Source organism: Lactuca sativa, chromosome 5, assembly GCF_002870075.4.
Source record: "Lactuca sativa cultivar Salinas chromosome 5, Lsat_Salinas_v11, whole genome shotgun sequence".
In the NCBI taxonomy this organism is placed as follows: Eukaryota; Viridiplantae; Streptophyta; class Magnoliopsida; order Asterales; family Asteraceae; genus Lactuca; species Lactuca sativa.
This window is the reverse complement of record NC_056627.2, coordinates 152340254-152359686: the sequence shown is the minus strand read 5'-3', so window position 1 is coordinate 152359686 and position 19433 is coordinate 152340254.

Here is a 19433-nt window from a genome sequence, read left to right as displayed (position 1 = left end):
TTTAAGAGGTTGTGTCCTATTAATTTTGTTCAGTTAACGACCCTCCACCATACAAGACAGCGGTAGGTGAGAGTGGGCACCCATTCAATGATCATATTATATACTCCCTAGAGTATGGCTCGTGAATGAGGCGTACTAGTGATTTGACTGACTCGTCTGACACATATAATATATTAAACTTTTAATCATATATATATATATATATATATGTATACAGTTTATATATATATATATATATATATATATATATATATATAATATAATATAATATAATATAATATAATATAAGGTGTATTTAATTTTTTTTTGAAATACTAGGGTTTAAAATTAATATGTCGAATTAAACAATTAATAATAATTAATTTTAAACAAAATAATGATTTAATCTTTTATCTTAATTAAAAAATTAATTAAATAAATTTAAATCATATTATTTACCAATTAAACAAACTAAATAATTATTTAGCAATTAAATAATTCAAATTTAATCCTAATCGGTTATCCTTCTAATTTTCAAAAAAAGGTAGGATTTATGAGGTTTTTAATTATTCCAAATTTTAATCATATTAAAATAATAATTAAGGAAAGTAGATATCCTAGGAATAAACATATAATTTTCAAAAATAAGGTGGTGGTGGCTACAGTTTCAGAAACCCTAGCGTAGTCGAAATTTAAGCGTTTAGGCTTTAATTCCCATAAACCCTAATTTGATTAATCCATTTTAGTGCCCAATCAAATATAAAACCTAGAATTTGATACCACTTATGGGTTTTCTTGGTTATAAAAGTTTTACATGTGGCAAAAAACACTTAAACCATTAAGTTCACATGCAACCTAAAAAGGATCTATGTTTTCTCTATTGATAACAATTAGCTATGAATATCAAGACACCCAAGGAGAGAGGCTATGGAATCAAAATTCATATAAAATTAGGGTTTCATAACTTTTGATTATTATTGCAAATAATCAAAGCAAAATCTTCTTCTAGATCTTGGAAAGCTAGCACCAAAGAAATGGATGTCTCTAATGGCTTGTACCTAAAACCCTAGTAGAAAGAAGACTTGAGGAAAGAGGAGGCTTTAGAAAAAAATCCATCTTTATTAAGGAAAGAAGGAGTAGACAAAAATATGATGCCAAAGGACCCTATTTATAGTTGAGAGGAAACCCCTAGAAATCCTAATTGAAATAAAATAATATTTTTTCAAATCCAGAATTATCTAGTTTCCTAATTACCCATAAGGAATATTCAAAAAAACCTAAAAACCCTCCTTAATTTCATTAAAGGGGTTGGAAGGTTCTGGAATACCTTCTTGTTCACCTTTTGAACAATTACAGCTTCAGTCCTTGCACTTTTAATTGATCCGATTAATCCCAAGATTAATTCCAATTAATTTCTAATTAAATAATACTGTTTCAAATTAATATATTAATCTCATAATATATTAACAACTCATTTACTTCAATTTATAATTTATTAATGATATAATACATTAACAAATTAGCCTCTTCCTCCAAAAGTCATGCTATCCAAACACCAGTTATGAGGACAACCTAACAAGGATTTTGATTTTAATTCAAGAATATATCAGTTTAGTTATTGACTTAGACACCTTAATCCAATAGATTTTAGGGTTCATTATCAACCTCCGTCACCCTAAAATCTCAGATGAACCTAACCCTAATCCCTCTTGGTGGTTCTTGGTCTTTTTGGTGTATTTTGTAGCTTGAAGAAGAAGAAGAAGAAGAAGAAGGTGTTATAGTTGTGGATCTAGCAAGGAAACCTCATCATCATTATCTTGTCCTCATTATGGACTCTTGTAAGTGTCCAAGATTCAACCTTTATGCTTCTAGGATGCTATATATGAGTCTTTTGTCCCATTATATTCATGTTTGAGCAAGTTAAAGTGATAGGATTCCAAAAAGTTGGCAACTTTATGGATCATTGAATCCTTTTGAATATGTTTTGGTTCAGATATGAGACTTGGTTGTGAGTTAGGATCATTGCATGATTTTGGAGTTATATTATAAGCCTTTGACCTAGAATGGATTAAGGACATGCATGTCCACAAAGTTGACATTTTTATGGACCTTTTGAGTCCCCTTAAGCTTCTAGAAAAGTTGGAGTTGGAGACTTAATGTATTAAATAATGAAATCATTATGTGGATGTTTCAGGCCAAAGTCATGACGTGGCAATGAGGATATCACAACATGACATAGGAAGGGTTCCACGACTATGTTGTCTTATTATGCTCACGATGTAACCAAGGGATGTTCACTTCATGATGTTTGCTTAGTGGGTTGTTTGTGACCGATTTGGAAGGAGTTGAGTTGGTATTGGGCCGAGTGCTTTCTCACGACGTGACCAAGGGTTGGTCACGACGTGAGGATCAATGGTTGATGTTATTAGTTGTTGACTTGTTGACATGGGTTGACTTTTGGTCATGATTGTTGGATTTAGTATGTAGACTAATGTTTGCCTTGTATGTTTTGATAAGAGTGTTGTAGCATCTGTTGCAGGACATTGAGTTGTGGTTTAGCTGATCTCGTGATTCAGGTGAGTCTTGTTACTATATTGTGTAGGATGCTAGTCGTCTTTACAATTCTTTCATTGTATTTGGCCGAGGCCCATTTTATATGCTGGGTTAGGCCCGTTTTGTATGCTGGGTGAGGCCCGTTATGAAGGGTGGGGCCCGATATGATGGAAGAGGCCCAATATAAGGGCGACGCCCGATATGATGGGTGGGGCTTGATGTTATGAATGATATGTTGTATTTTGGGGAACTCACTAAGCTTTGTGTTTATGGTTTGCGGCTTAAACATTTTCAAGTACTTCCAATTCTAGTGGGAGGGGTCCAAATTGCGTGCACAACATCCTCTAATGGCTTATACCACACTAATTATTAATGTTTTACTTTGATGTTTGAAAAATACAATTTACTCTTATTGGTTTTGGAACAATTGGTTGTATGGATAAAATGATTCAAAAATGAAAATTTTACTACTATTTTTGGGACGTTACACCTATGATCCACAACATCCCTATCATAGACCAATATGATCATAATGGAGATTCACACGCCATTGACCCTAGTCAATGAATCTCAAAGATATAGGAATTTCATAGTGACTGAAATTGACGAGTAGTGTTGCCTACCTAAATAGCTTCATGGTGTGATTACGACATCCATATTCATATCATGGAGTGAAATATGAATCCTAGCCTTATTTAAACAATTTATTATTTTGGGTAATTATTTTCTAAGGACTAATTAAAACAAACTATAATGGAAATTAATATTTAATGATGTTTATAACTTTATCCATACAAATTTACTCTTATAAAACATCTGAAAGGATAAGTTGATATGATGACCAATCTTGTATAAATTCTTAGTTTAGGAATAGTTCTCATAAACGAAAATAAAGATAATTCCTTATATAAAGATCTTTCAAAGGTTCCTCCAACTACTTCTTGTAAACTATAAAAAATAGTAGTTATCAAATGTACATTGTATGATGATATACTTAAGTAAAATGGAATTTCATTAAGTTTGGAGTTGATTGTGGTTATCATTATCAATTAGTTGATGTGTACATTTAATCAAATCACTATGGTTTTGATATGAATAACTTTAAAATTCCCATGAAGCTATAGAAATTCCAACTTCAAATGTTCCCACATTCACTATCATGAATAGAAATGTCAATAAGAAGAAATCCATTTGCCCATGGGTAAAAGGCGGTTAGTGTTAGTATAACTAATTTGGTCTAAAACACCAAGGATAAATGGACGGTTTATTTTGAGGCATGTTCTGATAGGCTATTAGTTTCCATAACAAGAAAATGGCTAAGAAAGCATACATGCCTGGTATATCTAAAGGGAAGTAAAAGACTTAAACACAAAGAAGATAAGTTAATCATGAATAACAAGCCCCTGCTACTTTCCTTAGGATCAAAAGATAACTCATTCTCCCAAATGTTTAGTCTACAATCGAATATATGAATTCACAATGCCATTGATATATTACTTCTAAGCCTTAAGTATTTTACTAAGGTGAAAGTAATGGCATTTGTGAAAATATGCTGTGTCTGAAAAGAAGTAAGAAGACTGGAACATGGAGAAGAAAATTTGATCATGGATAAGGGGCCTCTACTATTATTCATAGGATCAAAAGACAACTTGTTCTCCCCAAATGTTTAGTCTATGGTCTGATAATTCAAAATGTTTATACTATGTTTCTTGAGATTGTTTTGACTTATTTAAATGTTGAAGATTTTAACATGGTTAAAAAAAGTCATAAAATCTATTAAATTAGTATAGTAAGAATAGTTTTAAAATTGATTCAAATATTTGAATGTAATGTATTATCGTGTTCACAATCAATATAAGTGTACTTGATCAATGGATGAGTGGTAACTTAGTAAAGTTCCAAGTAGAGGACAATGTGAGACTCTACATGTGAGTATGAGTATATAGCAACTAGTGAAGCTGCTAAAGAGGATATATGGTCGTAGAACTTCATTGGTGATCTTGGATTCATTCCTAACATCAACGATCCCATGGAAATCTTCTGTGACAACGAGACCCAAGAAACTGCGGATTTTAGAAGCATTACGGGGCACTTCCCAATTTTGAATGGCTTCGATTTTGGTAGGATCTACGGGTACACTGTCACCAGAAATCACATGGCCGAGAAATTGAACTTAACGAAGCCAAAATTCACATTTCGAGAATTTAGCATATAGTTTCTCCTTTCAAAGAAGTTCTAATACCGCACGAATATGAACGACATGATCAACTTCAGACTTAGAATAGATTAGAATATCGTCAATGAATACAATGACAGATTTATCAAGCATTGGGCGACATGCCCGATTCATCATATCCATGAATACGATAGGGGGATTTGTCAAACTGAACGGCATAACAAGGAATTCATAATGCCCATATCGAGTACGAAAGACAGTCTTCGGTACATCCTGCTCGTGTACTTTCAACTGATGATAGCCAGATCTCAAATCAATTTTCGAGAAATAAATAACACTTTGAAGTTGATCGAACAAATCATCGATGCGAGGTGGTGGGTACTTATTCTTGATTGTCACCTTATTTAGCTCACGATAATCAATGCACATTTGCATCAATTCGTACTTCTTCTTGACAAATAATAGTGGAGCACCCCAAGGAGAGGTACTCGGTCGAATGAAGCCTTTGTCAAGTAATTCCTGCAGTTGGATCATCATTCTTTCATTTTAGCTGGCATAAGACGACAAGGAGTCTTTGCAATTGGAGCAACACAAGGCACAAGGTGAATTCGGAATTCTACTTGCCTGTCAGGAGGAAGTCCAGACAAATCTTCGAGGAAAACATCAGGATATTCGTTAACAACAGGAATATCATTTACAATTTTCTTCTCCTCTCTTGAGATATCAACTGTGTAGGCCAGATAGATATGGCACCCCTTCGCTTTGAATTTATGAGCTTTTAGGAAAGATATTATTTTTAAGTTTCTTTGTTCACCGTAGACATAAATAGGATTCTCCCCTTCAATGGGAAGGCATACTATCTTTTCATCGCACAAGATTTCTGCGTGGTTCTTTGACAACCAATCCATGATGAGAATAATATAAAAGTTGGGCAAGCAGATAGGGATTAGGTTAGCAAGAAAATTATAGCCTTCAGTTTCTATGACACAATCCCTATAGATTTTATCAGCAAGTAATGATATGCTTCCTGCAGTATCTATGTGGAATGGTTGCGCGAGTGCATAGCAAGAAGTTTGAAAAGAATGCGTAAATTCATGAGACATAAATGAATTTGAGGCACCGGAATCAAATAAGATGTGAGCAGGTCTAGAGTTGACAAGAAATGTACCCGTCACAACATTCGGGTCCTCACGTGCCTCCTCTGTGGTAATCTAGAATGCATGACCCTTAGCTTTTGGAAGCTCCTCCTTTTTAGTTGGAGTACTCTTTAATTGTTGAACAGGAGCTTGACTTCTTGCTGGTTGTTGAACAGAAGCTTGACTCCCCATCACCTGACTAGTAAGAGTAGGACATAAGTGCTTTTTGTGGCCAGTAATACCACAAGCAAAACATGTAACATCCTTCATTGGACAAACGGGCTTCTTGTGGCCTATTTCTCCACATCCAAAACAGACCACTGATCCTTTTTCTAGTCTACATTCGCCCGAATGATTCTTTCCTCAATTTCGACATGATGGTGGTTGAAGAGAAAAATATTGTGACCTACCGTGGCCACGAGAGGCATTATGAGATTTCACTTTCTTGCTAGGTTCAGCTCGAACGGGTTGAGCTGGTGGAATAGAGGAAACTGGAACTATTCGATCAATATGTGGATGCTTTGAGATAAAAAGTGTGGCACCACGTATCTCCAAGTCATGCTCACGTTTTTGGGCATACTCAACAACTTTATCAAATGATAGAACATCTTGATTACTCATGAAATCATGGATATCATATCATAATCCTTCCATGAACAACTGAATTTTTCTCGACTTTAGTTGGAATATACTTTATAACAAACCTTTCTCTTTGATTAAACTGAGTTTCATACTCATTCACAATCATTCCTCCCTGTTTAAGCTCGAGGAATTCCTTCTCCAATATCCTCATCATGTCTAGAGGACATTACATCCCTAGCAAACAAGTTTTGAACATCTCCTAAGATATATTCTCTTGGTCATACTCATTGAGAGCTTCATATGTTGCTTCCCACCAGACCAATGCTTCTCCAATGAGCATTGCAAAAGCATAATTAGCTTTATCTTCATTATCCACACGAGAAATACGAAACACTTTCTCTGTGTTCTGAATCCAGGTAACAACAACATTGGGATTAAGAACACCAGAAAACTCTGTAGCACCACTACTCTTGAAAGTTTTGAATGAAGGATGTCTCATCTCTCTTTTTGAAGGTTCTCCGGTGACTTTCTCTTATCCTTTATCACCATTCTTTTTGTGTTCTTCGAGAGTTTGTCAAATAACACCAGTAAGTTTATCCATAATTCGCACTTCACGAGGAGTTACTGTAGTGTCTCCTTCATCAGGACGAGGATCTCCACCCACCTCTGGCGTATGGCTACCTTCCTGTTTCATCCATTCTTCTGAATTTTTTTGAAGCAACATAGTAGTTAGAGTATTAGGATTTATTATTACCTAATAATTTACTTAAATCTTTCCTATGGTTTGAATCCATATAGTCCTAATGAATCCATTCATTATTGAACTTCTGACAGTTTAAGTCTAAATACCAATACGTGGAATTTAGTTAACTTAAACTATTGCTCTGATACCATGATTGAAAGAACCTAAACTTTCTAAACTTTCGTATTTCTGAAAGACCCAAACTTTCATACTTCACAATATTGTTACTCCAAAACATGCTACATGAATATTCACAGATAATAATTTACATTGATAATTTTGTTTACAAACGACTAGATACAAACCGACTATTACAAAGTGTTGTTTATATTACATAACTACCCAGGATATTAAAGTTTTATACAGACATGAGTACAAAATACAATAGTTTCAAACTATCCTAAATCATCCAATTGCTTATTGCCTACGATTGTTAAACATTGAGAGGGGTAACTGGTGACTCTTAGTGAGTTCAATAATAGATACAATATAATGTTATGCCATATATATATATACACTTCAATATGACAGAAGCAAAGGGAACAAGGAACAACAAAAGCATATGTGAATCATGCGACAAGTTTTCCATATCAATCGATGATTTGATTCAATGATACTCAATCAATGAGACATAACAATTTCAATACTTGATATACATCAATAACGCTTCGGCCCAAATGGCACAGAAGACATGCAATTTCCGATTAAACATTTTGGTATATTTCAGGCTTTCAGCCCTGTCTAACTTTCTGCCAATGCCATAGAATAGAAGTCATTCTATTACGAGACATGCTCTACATGGCCAGAGGCTACTAGTACCACCGTGAATCTACGTCTTTTCACTGATCACATGGTCAAAGGTATAACTTCGCTACCATAATAGCACGGAAAAACAACTTGAGATAATAAAACGGAAAATCACATAGCACATATAATGTAACACCCCGTTTATTATGTAAATAAATAGATAAAGATTAATAAATGAATCCTGGCCCTAAAATCCATAATGTTTAGTAGGGCGTTGGTTTTGGGAGCCAAAAGTTATTATTTGGATTATTCGTGGGTCAAAGTGTAATTTCAGGATGCATTTTGTAAAGATTTTTAGAAGTCAAGGGCCATTTGGTAACATAAGGACTGCTATTGAAAAGGTTTTGTTGAGGGAGGGGTTGCATGATAATTATCGGGACTTGATTTGTATGGATTTTTAGAAGGCAGGGGCTAAATGGTAAAATTTGGATTTAAATTGAGAAGATTGTGAAGGGGTGGGACCAGATTTGCCAAATTCGTTAAAAGTTTGAATGGGGTCATGGGACTTAAACCCGTGGCTTCCATTCCCGTTGGAGACTATTTCATTAAACAACCCTAAACCTAATACACTTCTATAGCCGCCACCACCATATGAGAGTTCCCCTAGCCGCCGTTGCATCCTAGGATCCGATCGCTACCTATTGCCGCCCGCTACTCCATTGTCGAGGTCCAAATCGCTAGAGGAGCACCAGAATAGTCCAGCACCATGTTGCTCCAAGCCGATAGCAAAGCTGTGAACCGCTTGCCGCCTGCGACCTTGCTCTTGAAGCGCCATCATGGCCCTAGCTGCTGGAGTTGATGTGGACAGACGGAAGAACCGCCATGACGGACGCCAATGCGGTTGAAGATGGCGTCAAGCCTGTGTGCCGCTACTCTTGGCATGCCTCTACCTTTTCTGCCGCTGCAATGTCACCACCATCGTCTTTCTGGGTAGCTGTAGCCGGTGACATCCTCCTCCGACCGCCTTATGCCACCACAAGGTGCCTGTCAGCGCAACCGCCGCCTACCGTCACAAGATTTCCATTGGGGTGTGTTTCTTTCATGTTCAACCCATATGGTTGCGTTTTTTTGTGTTGCTGATCAGGTGGGGGTACGTTTTTTGGATGGAACAATGGAAAAACCACCATGACTGCCAACCATGGTGGCTGCCACCCTCTACCACCACCGGCCACCATAAGGTGGCTGTGTGTGTGTTTATTTTGTTTAGTGTGTGTGTTTATTTTGAGATTAAGCATTGTAAAGTGTAAATTACAAATTGGAATAATGAAAGGAAAAATCAAACCACCACCGTGAGGTGGTGGCTGCCGCCTCCTGTTGCCACCGGCTGCCGTGTCGGGTGGTGGTGTGCTTGCCTCGTTGAGTTGGATTCGTGTAGGGTGCTTGAAACCCTAATGGGCCTTGTAAGCCCTAATGGACCCTAAATGACCCAATAAAACCCTAACGGACTTAATGATTTTTAAATGGGCCTAATTGGCCTAATAAAGCCCTAATTGACCTAAAAGCCCAACAAATCGATAAATGGGCTAGTATTTGTTTGGAAAAACCCTAATACCAATAAAACGCTAATTTGGGGAATTAATCTGGACATACGGGAATTATTTAATAACTTGAGATATTAAATAATAATCATTGGAAAAAATGAATCAGTGCAATATTGGACATAATGGATTAAGTCCTCAGAGGATTAAGTCCTTAATGGGTTAAGTGAGAAACACTTAACCCTAATTGTCATTTTATGTGAAACCATAATTTCACTTGGGTTTGTTGTTGGGCCTTTCTTTTGGGCCTTGATGATTGGGTTATTAATGAGCTATCCAAGATCAAGCAAATGGACTAGAATAATTAATGGGCTGGGAGGTAAGGCCCATGTAGGGAGTTGGGCCCAATTTGGAAAATTACGCCATAGATGGGCCATAGTTTGGGCGTTAATGATTATATGGAATTGGGCCATTAGAGTGTCAAATGCTGGACCAGAATAAATGGTTGGGCTTTGATTCATTGTTTGACTTTTGTGCCTATGGATAGGACCTTGGGCTGGAATGTGACAATGCGAAATTTATTCCATTATTTTATCCCGCTTTCGTTAATAAAATTTAATTTTTATTAAATTTTCTGTCAACTTCTCGGGTCTAATTAAAAATTCTAAACCCAATACAATCGAAGTTTGGGTCCAAGAACGAGTTTTTCCAAGTCAAAGCATAGCATCCGGGCCAAACACCCCTTCGATAGGAGTGTACGGCCGCAAACTTGGGTTTACGGCCGTACACCCCCCGCCCTACCCCTTGGCCGTAAACTCATCCGTATATAAGGGATGAGTGGCCTTCATTTCATCCTTTACACACTCTAAGGACTTTCTCTCTCTACTGTCTCTCTACAATTTCGAGTTTGATCAAGGACCCTCAAAATGTAAGTGATTCTTCACTTTAATTGTGTTTTAATCCCTTTTCTAGTGATGAATCCATGTTTCATCCCATCTAATTTCATCCTTTTCTAGATTTTCTATCTCACCAAGAACACACACACTAGTGTTTGGTGGCTAAAACCCTCATTCCATGCCTCTTACAGCAAGTAACTACCATCTATGCTTGATATCTACTAGAAACCATTGGTTTTTCACCTAAAAATCCACCCAAATCATTAATACGAAATGGGTTACGGCCGTAAACCCATCTGTACGGCCGTACACCCTTCAATGGCAGTAAACTCAATTTTTGGTCGATTATTGGCCTTTAAACCCTACTTTGAACCATGATCAAGGCTTAGAACAATTCCAAGAGGCTAGAAAGGACCTTGAAACATCAAAAATCGCACCTCTCGCCAAGTGTTTACGGCCGTAAACCCTTGGGCCGTTGAAACGACCCAAAATACGACCCAAATTTTTTTGTTCTAATATTACTAAATATCACATAATATATAATAAAACCACAGAATAAACAACTCAAATGTCATAGTACTGTGACAAACAAATCTGTATCAATCATAGTAACATGAAAAATAAACTCCCAGGATAAACTGAAGCTATGTTGTGTGCGATGCCATCAACCTGAGCTCTTCCCTTTGCTTGCGGAAGTACCTGAAACCAAAATTAAAACTGTAAGCATGAAGCTTAGTAAGCTCCCGCAAACAACCACATACCATACAATACACATAAACAACTATTGGGCCTAGCCCACTGCATCGGACCGGAGTCCGGAAACTGCATCGGACCGAAGTCCGGAAACTGCATCAGACCGAGGTCTGGAAACTGCATCGGACTGAGGTCCAGAACTAACCAGGGCCTTGCCCTCTGCATCAGACCGAAGTCCAGAAACTGCATCGGACTGAAGTCCGAAACTAACTGGGACCTTGTCCCCTGAATCAGACCGAAGTCCGGAACTAACTGCATCGGACCAAAGTCCAGAACTGACTGAGCATAACATAGCATAACATATACATATCAACTAGCATAAACACATATACTGCATACTACATCGTACCGAAGTCCGGAACACATAACACAAAGACATGCTTCAATCACAAAGACATCAAGCACCCTAAACTACTGCATCGGACCAAAGTCCGGAACTATTGCTAACTAAACGAGCTGACATTGTGGCCGTAGACCCATTCCTACTGGAAGGAAAACTCACCTCGTAACGCTGGCTGTTGAGATGCTAACTCTAACGTTGGCTGGCTGCTGCTGCTCCGGAGTTGTCCGACAACTAATCCCACAAACACTAGGTCAGGTACTGATAAACGCCCTCAGGGTTAAATGACTATTTACCCTTAGTCAAAGTCAACTCCCTGGTCAAAGTCAACTTCCTGGTCAAAGTCAATTTTCAGTTGACTAGACTCGTCGAGTTGGGCCGTCAACTCGCCGAGTCCCTAACATCCAATCTAGTCCTCTACCCGCTTCCACTCGTCGAGTTTGGCAAAGACTCGACGAGTTATTCTTCGATGCTAACATCAAGTCTAACTTCATCTGACTCGCTGAGTTATATGAACAACTCGTCGAGTTCTCTTTCAACATGTGAACATGTCCAGACTGTGACTCGCTGAGTTAGATGAACAACTCGTCGAGTCTAAAGAACAACTCATCAAATTGAAGAGCAACTCATCGATTCACTTGCATGAAAACACCATACAGACGATTTTGATCGATTCCAGCTCATGCAACTCCTAGATCTGGGTTCCCAGGGTGGTTTTTACACGTAAATTTTCCAACTTTACGTGCATGCATGCATATCCAAGAGTTTAAAGGGCTCTAAATGGACTAAAAGCATAGATCTAGGCTTGCATATGAATTCGACTCAACAAAGGCAATGGATCTGAGCTTCTAGAGCTCGATTATGACTTGATCTGATGTCCTTTCGCTCCTATAGGCTCTCTATTCACTAACAAGCTAAGGAATGTCCCAACAATGACTTTATTGGGGTTTTAATGGAGATTCAAACATGGAAATAGTAAATGTTCGAGTTGTACCTCATAAAAATCTGAAATGGACTCAAGATCTTGGATCTTCTTCTCCTCCTTTGGATCTACCCTCCTTCTTCCCTCCAAATCTTCAAAGAATCACAAAATACACTCAAAAAGCCAAAAGGGATGCTAGGGTTTTCGAGAGGAGCATTCTGGAAGTGATGGGGGCTGACTTGAGGCCCAAAAAGTTGTTTATATAGGGTGCAAACCCTTGAAATTAGGGTTTCATCCAAACTGGCGGACTCGCCGAGTCCAGGAATATGGACTCATTGAGTTGCCTAATTAAACGTGCTCGAAATCCCGTCTCTACTCGACGATTCGGGCTACTGACTCGTCGAGTTCCCCTTGAAAACTGAAAAAAAAACATATTTAAATTACTTACCAGAAATGGGATGTTACAAATCTACCCCACTTATCTTAGACTTCGTCGTCGAAGTCTGCTGCCGCTGAATCTGAAAATAATTATGGATAATGCTCCCTCATCTCTCCCTCGGTCTCCCACATCCATTCTGAACCCTTTCGATGCTGCCACTGCACCTTCACTAACTGAACCACCTTGTTCCTCAAGGTCTTCATATCCTGATCTAAGATCGCAACTGGTCTCTCGATATAATTCAGGATACTATCAACCTGGATATCCTCTAATGGTACAACTACTGACTCGTCCACCAAACACTTCCGCAACTGAGAAATATGAAAAATGTTGTGGATCTGGATGAGCTCTGTCGGAAGATCCAATCGATATGCAACCCGACCCACCCGGGCCAAAATCCTAACAGGACCAATGAACCTGGGGCCCAACTGGCCCCTCTTCGGAAACCTTATAACACCCTTCCAGGGTGACACCTTTAGGAGGACCATATCGCCCACCTAAAACTCCAAGTCTGAACACCTCCTGTCGGCGTAACTCTTTTTCCGACTATGCGTAGTCTGAAGTCTGCTACAAACTTGCTGGATCAACTCTGTGGTCTTGAGCACCACCTTGGTGCTCCCAATGACTCGCTGGCCGACCTCACCCCAACGAATCGGGGTCCTACACATCCTCCCGAAGAGCATCTCGAAAGGAGGGGGGGGGGGGGGGTCAATACTAGCGTGGTAACTGTTGTTATACGAATATTCTGCTAGTGGAAGGTATGTATCCCAACTACCACCGAAGTCTAGGACACATGCCCGGAGCATGTTCTCGAGATTCTGAATTGTCCTCTCGCTCTCGCCGTCCGTCTGAGGGTGGAAAGCGGTGCTAAAATGAAGACAAGTCCTCATCTCGTTATAAAACCGCTTCCAGAACCTGGAAGTAAACCGGACGTCTCGATCTGATACCACTGATACAGGCACTCCATGTCGTGCTATTACCTCGTGCACGTAAATATCAGCTAGCTTCTCGGCCGATATACTCTCCTGGATCAGTATGAAATGCACGCTGTTGGTCAGCCGATCCACTATGACCCAAATCGAATCAACCCCTCGTGCGGTCCTGGGAAGCTTAGTGATGAAATCCATGGTGATATCCTCCCATTTCCACACAGGAATATCTAACAGCTGCATCTTGCCGTGGGGTCTCTGGTGCTCCGCCTTGACCTTTCTACAGTTCAGACACCTCTCTACGTACCAAGCCACGTCCCGCTTCATGCAGGGCCACCAATAGTCGGGTTGAAGATCTCTATACATCTTTGTCGCCCCTGGATGGATGGAGAACCGAGACTTGTGGGCCTCATCCATCAACACCTGCCGTACTCCTCCCCAATACGGCACCCAGACTCTTCCATGAAGGGTCAACAATCCTCGACTGTCATAGTAAAATGAAGCTACTCGGCCCACAATCCTTTCACACTTCCGCCTCTCTTCCTTCAGGCCCTCTACCCGAGTCTCTCTAATTTGCTCCAGCAATGGAGTAATCACTGTCATCCTCAGATATATATCTCTAATCAGTGCCGCTATCGCCTTGCGGCTCAGGGCGTCAGCCACAACGTTGGCCTTGCCCGGATGATAAAGGATCTCACAATCGTAGTCCTTCACTACATCTAACCATCGACGCTACCTCATGTTTAAATTCGGCTGGTCCATGAGTTACCTCAGACTCTTGTGATTCGTGTAAATGGTACAACAGACCCTATAGAGGTAATGTCGCCAAATCTTGAGGGCAAATACCACTGCCCCCAACTCTAAGTCGTGTGTCGGGTAGTTAGCCTCGTGACGCTTCAACTGTCTAGAGGCATAAGCTATCACATGCCCTCGCTGCATCAACACTGCTCCCATCCCTATGATCGAAGCATCACAATAGACTACGAAGTCATCCACTCCCTCTAGCAGGGTGAGAATCGGTGCCTCCCACAATCGTTGTCTGAGGATCTCAAATGCTGTCTGCTGCTCGGGCCCCCAGCGAAACACCACCGACTTCCTAGTCAGTCGGGTGAGTGGAACTGCTATCTTGGAGAAGTCTTGAATGAATCTCCTATAGTACCCTGCCAATCCTAGGAAGCTCCGAATCTCTGATGGAAAACTCGGGACCTCCCACTGCATCACGGCCTTGATCTTGGCCAAATCTACTAGAATACCCTTCTAGTTGACGAGGTGACCAAGGAACTGCACCTCGCGCAACCAGAACTCGCACTTGGAGAACTTCGCAAAAAGTATCTCCCTCCTCAGCGTCTCTAGCAACTCTCTCAGGTGCTCCTCGTGCTGCTCCTGAGTCTTGGAATAAACCAAGATGTCGTCAATGAATACTATCACAGACCGATCCAACATTGGCCTGCATATGCGGTTTATGAGACCCATGAACGCGGCTGGAGCGTTGGTAAGCCCAAACGGCATCACCACAAACTCATAATGACCATAACGGGTCCAAAAAGCTGTCTTTTGAACATCCTCACCCCTGACCCGCATCTGATGATAACTGGAGCGCAGATCAATCTTGGAAAGCCAAGATGCTCCTTGAAGCTGATCGAACAAGTCATCTATCCTCGGGAGGGGGTAACAGTTCTTCACCGTCACCTTATTTAACTCCCGGGAATCTATGTACATACGACGCGACCCATCCTTGTTCTTCACAAACAGGATTGGGGCTCCCCATGGTGAACTACTCGGTCTGATGAAACCCTTGTCTAGCAGCTCCTGCAACTGCGTAGAGAACTCCTGCATCTTTGGAGGAGCCAACCGATATGGTGCCTTGGCTATCGGAGCCGCACCAGGGATTAGGTCAATCCTGAACTCAACCTGTCTCTCCGGAGGTATCCCAGGCAAATTCTCAGGAAATACATCCAGGTAGTCTCGCACTACCGGTACATCGTCAATTGTCGCCTTTCCCTTTTCCTTGGCATCTAAGACATAGGCGATGACTCCTGCGCAACCCTGCTGGAAGTAGCGTCTTGCTCTCACTGTTGAGTAAAGAATCGGTCCGCACTGTAGCCTCTCGCCCTGAATCACTAACTCTCCCTCACTTGAGGTGCGGACCCTCACTAGTTGTAGCTCACTATCAATCACTGCCCCATTGGAGATTAGCCAATCCATACCCACTATAACCTTATTCCCTCGCAGGGGATTGGGAACCAAATCCACTGAAAACTGCTCATCAAATAACTGCAGCGAACAAGCTCTATGTACTCTCGCGACCCTGACGGTCCCGTCATCATCTATCTCAACCTCAAGTGGAAAATCCAGCTCCCTTGGAGCTCTGCTAAACCTCTTGCTAAGCACGAGCGAAACAAACGATTGGGTACTGTAGCTGAAATGCCATTCACTAAGAACGACCCTATATATAGAAACACATAACTATAAGAAACAATCAACAATCAACAATAATAAAGAGATGAAAGGAAATACATACCCGTTACCACATCAGGGGTCGCTCGTGCCTCCTCTGCTGTTATCTGAAAAGCTCCACTCTTCGCCACTGGCGCCTCACTTCGGCCCTGACGGCCGTCTGTAATCCTCAATGTTGCAGGGGCAGGTGCTACCACCTTCCCTGCTGCTGCTGTCAAGCTCGGACACTGGGACTTTTTATATCCCCTCTGATTGCAATGGAAGCAAATTATATCAGATGCTATGGTAACAGTGGGAGTAGCTATACAATCTTTGCTCATATGCCCAGTCCGGCCGCACTTGTAGCAACCAGGAATCCCTGCCTTGCACGCCCCATGCAATCTCCCACACTTGCCACACCGACTGTGGCTCTGCTGTCCTCTAGATTTGTGATCCAAAACCTTGGGCTTCTTGCCCGAACTCCCTGTACCAGAAGCCGCCTTTGGTTTCCTCTTCCTCTCCATCTCTAAATCAATCTCTCTCTCTCTCTCTCTCTCTCTCTCTCACGTGCCCTAGAAATCATGTCATCCAGCATTTTACAGCTGGACCAGCTCACAAACTGGCGGATATCACTTTGCAACATCTCATCGTATCGGGCCTTCTTCATTTTTGCTCATCAGCTGTGTACTTAGGAACGAGAAGAGCCCTCTCCTTGAACTTGGCAATAATCTCCGCCACTGTCTCCGTAGTCTGAGTATGATCCTAAAACTCCCTGGCTAACTGTTGCATCTCGATAACCGGTGTAAACTCGACTCTGAACCTGGTAGTAAAATCAGCCCAAGTCATATCATCAAGTGCAACGTCATTTCGATGACATGCCCAACCTCCTCCCACCAATCTCGTGTCCTGTCCTTCAGAAGACAGGATGCTAATCTGACCTTGTCCCCATCGGGACATCTGCTGGTGCGGAAAGCGTTGGCGACATCTGCCAACCACCTAGTACTCGCAATGGGGTCTCGCGCCCCATGGTAGTCTGGAGCTCCACAAGCTCTGAACTCCCTGAAGGTGAGTGTGCGCGACCCCATCATAGTTGCCAGCTCAACACGAAACATGCTCAACTTCTCCTCCATCAACTCCAAACTACTCTCCTTGATCGAACCAAAGATAACAGGAGTATGCTCAAGTATGATACGGGTAACGTCTGAAGTGAAAAACTCCCTAGTCTACTTATCCAAATGCTCGGACCCCAAGCCTGATCCTGATCCCTCCCCGGCACTTGAACTGCCGCATGCTGGTCTAGGACGTAGAACCACCATTCTGAAAATACATCATGATAAACATCAGAAACACTGATATATCTTGAGGGATCGCTACTACTACAAGTTTCCTGGTCTCGTCTCGACCTTCCTTGATTTGAGTACATATCCTCTGCTTTCAGTAGTACGGGCCCATACTACCTTCCACATTTATCCGTACTTTCCTCAAGAACTGCCCCGACTCCACCAAGTCGCTACTACAGCTATTGATCTCTGCTACTCTCATCCTAGGCTTGCCCTAGGGAAATCTCTGACTCAACAAAACCCAGTCCTCAGCTGATGAAGGCCTCTTTGTAATGCCAATTAGTCATCATATGAATACCATCACATGTGACGAGGCTCACATAATCCTTCAAGTAAAAGACTCGTTCCTACAATGGTTGGACTCAAACAAGAGCTACGTAGTAAAGCCAAATCCAACACTTTAAGATTATTCAACCCTGATCACATGTGATGTAACGTATTCACCTAATGGCTAACTTCCATCACTCGGAGTCCCACAAAGCACAAAGCAAGCAACATTCAGACACAGGAAACTAATCAAGCAACTCTATTCTCATAACAAGAAACTGTACTAGCATACAATGCTAAGCTCATAATATCAAGCATAACCTAAACAGGCTATCCTATTGCTGTCTACTTGATACTAGCATGCAATTCTCATAAAGCTGAAATACATATAACAGGCACATAATGTTGGATTGGTGTCTAAGTCCATAACTATTTTGGTATGTACTTGACCCGATGGTGCATGGTCCTTTTGGGTTGCCTTCACCAAAGCAACTTGATTGGAGAAATAAATAGAGAGAGAGGTTATTATGATTTATTAATATGTTATAAGAATAATATATTAAAAGAGAAATCATATTTGTTTAATTAATATTGGTCAATAATTAATTAATAATTAATTTTGTGATCAAATGTAATTAATTAAACTAGAGGGGCTGAATTTTAATTATGAGATAGTTACAAAATAAGGTAAGGATTATCCTAAGTATAAGATGGACGGATTTAAGGTGATAATGCCTTAGAATTCGACTATGATAAGGATTCAAGGATTATCTTATGGGTTGCTTGGTAAGCAAGCAACTAGATAAGGATAATGACTGAAACCATACCTGTACACCTATATAAACACCCCTTGGCTCATGAATTCGTGCAAGACCTTCCCAAGGCTTCATAGGGACGAATTTGATACCTCCTCTCTCTCCTCATATCTTCTCCATTTGCTCTTGGTGTTTGTAAGCCATTAGAGGAGTGACACTTGTGACTCTAAGCCTTCCAAAGTCAATTCAAGGAGGAATTGGGATTGTTATTACTACATAACAATCAAGGTAACATTATAAACTTATTCTCATATTAATATGATTATTTGAATGCTAGAATTAGGGTTTATAGTCTTGGATAACTTGCATGTACAATAGAGAAACCTAGATCCAAGCTGTAGGGTTTGCATGAGCACATAGGATGTTGTTATGACCAAAACCCATCAGTGGTATTAGAGCCATGATTGGTTTCTATTGTATTGATGCCTTGTATGTTTGAAAAATTCGATTTTTGTGGTTCTGCTTGATGGACTCGGCGAGTCCCATTGTGGACTCGGCGAGTTATCCCTACTCGGCGAGTCCATGGGGGTACTCGGCGAGTTCGAGCGTCAGATAGAGCTATATCCGGGATTTCTTGCTGTTTTTGCTTAAGGATAGTTACCTTTTCATACTAGATCAATATAAATCCGATTTTATGATATATTTGACTATATTATTGATCTAATTAAAGATATTTATCAATTAATAAAATATTTATTTCCTTATATGATAATTGATTAATTATTTTGATTAAATTGATAAATTATTTTGCAAGAAATCATTAGATAAATCAAATATGGATAATTATGTGATTAAATGTTAATTTAAATTATATGTTATTTGATCCTTGTTGTTATGAAAAGT